This window comes from Salvelinus sp. IW2-2015, unplaced genomic scaffold (assembly GCF_002910315.2).
Source record: "Salvelinus sp. IW2-2015 unplaced genomic scaffold, ASM291031v2 Un_scaffold1898, whole genome shotgun sequence".
NCBI lineage: Eukaryota > Metazoa > Chordata > Actinopteri > Salmoniformes > Salmonidae > Salvelinus > Salvelinus sp. IW2-2015.
Window position 1 is genome coordinate 95,496 of NW_019943259.1, and position 1,990 is coordinate 97,485.

Sequence of the window (1,990 nt, forward strand, 5' to 3'; positions counted from 1 at the left end):
GTCTTTCAAAGTTTCTAACCCCTTCAAACTAAGTGAAAGACTACTTCTTACCTAGAATGGCAGAGATAGTCAGGAATGCTGTCTGGGTGAGAACAGGAGGAATGCTGACTGGATGAGAACAGGAGGAATGCTGTCTGGGTGAGAACAGGAGGAATGCTGCCTGGGTGAGAACAGGAGGAATGCTGCCTGGGTTAGAACAGGAGGAATGCTGCTGGGTGAGAACAGGAGGAATACTGTCTGGGTGAGAACAGGAGGAATGCTGCCTGGGTGAGAACAGGAGGAATGCTGTCTGGGTGAGAACAGGAGGAATACTGTCTGGGTGAAACAGGAGGAATGCTGCTGGGTGAGAACAGGAGGAATGCTGTCTGGGTGAGAACAGGAGGAATGCTGTCTGGGTGAGAACAGGAGAATGCTGTCTGGGTGAGAACAGGAGGAATGCTGTCTGGGTGAGAACAGGAGGAAGGCTGTCTGGGTGAGAACAGGGAATGCTTCTGGTGAGAACAGGAGGAAGGCTGTCTGGGTGAGAACAGAAGGAATGCTGTCTGGTGAGAACAGGGAGGAAGCTGTCTGGGTGAGAAACAGGAGGAGGCTGTCTGGGTGAGAACAGGAGGAAGGCTGCCTGGGTGAGAACAGGAGAAGACAACATTCAGAATGTGCTCTGCGTTCTTGTCTCTACCCTGAAAACCTTCTGAGGAAAGAACCAACACCATTATTACAAACAGAGTGGGTTTTTGGCACAAACCCTGCTTTTCTCCCCTGGAACAACAGGTAATCGCTCTTAAAACACGGTGTAACACGGTTCTCAGAGGTAGTGTTGTGGTTCCCTGGCGGCTTTACACACAGGTTTAATGGCGATTGGCGGGTAATGACAAATTCCTGCTTCCCGCCGCTGTGTGATCAACGTAATTACAGTAAAGGTTAGCGTAGAGCTGCAGAACAGAACAGCTCTCTCTCTCCTTTCTTTATCTATCTCTCTTTCTGTTCTCTCTCTCCTTTCTTTATCTATCTCTCTTTCTGTTCTCTCTCTCCTATCTTTCACTCACTCCTGTTCTCTCTCTGTGTTCTCTCTCCTGTCTTTCTCTCTCTCTCCTATCTTTCTCTCACTCCCGTTCTCTCTCTCTGTTCTCTCTCCTGTCTTTTTCTCTCTCGCTTCCGTTCTCTCTCTCTGTTCTCTCTCTCCTATATTTCTCTCTCACTCCCGTTCTCTCTCTGTGTTCTCTCTCCTGTCTTTCTCTCTCTCTCCTATCTTTCTGTCTCTCACTCCCATTCTCTCTCTCTGTTCTCTCTCTCTCTCTCCTATCGTTCTCTCTCACTCCCATTTTCCCTCTCTGTTCTCTCTCTCCTATATTTCTCTCTCACTCCCGTTCTCTCTCTCTGTTCTCTTTCTCTGTCTCCTGTTTTTCTCTCTCTCACTCCCATTCTCTCTCTCTCTCTATCTTTCATTCTCTCACTCTCATTAAATAAAGATACTTTTTTGTATATATATATATTTATTAAACTCACTCTCTCTGTCCTCCCATAAGCTTTAAGAACTCACAGAACACTGATTGGGAAAGACGTTAGTGGTGTGCAGTGGCACGGTACAGCCACTATATAATTACACTCCTCGTCCGCAATTAGAGAGAACATTAATAGGGGATGAGGAGGGAGTGATTGAAGGGTGAGGTGGGAGAGGAGGACAGAAGGAAAGTAGGGTGGGAGAGGAGGATATAAGGAAAGAGGAGTGGGAGAGGAGGACAGAAGGAAAGAGGGGTGGGAGAGGAGGATATAAGGAAAGAGGGGTGGGAGAGGAGGAAGAAAGGAAAGAAGGGTAGGAGAGGAGGACAAAAGGAAAGAGGTGGGAGAGGAGGATATAAGGAAAGAGGAGTCGGAGAGGAGGATATAAGGAAAGAGGGGTGGGAGAGGAGGACAGAAGGAAAGAGGTGGGAGAGGAGGACAGAAGGAAAGAGGTGGGAGAGGGAGGACAGAGAGGAAAGAGGGGTGGGAGAGG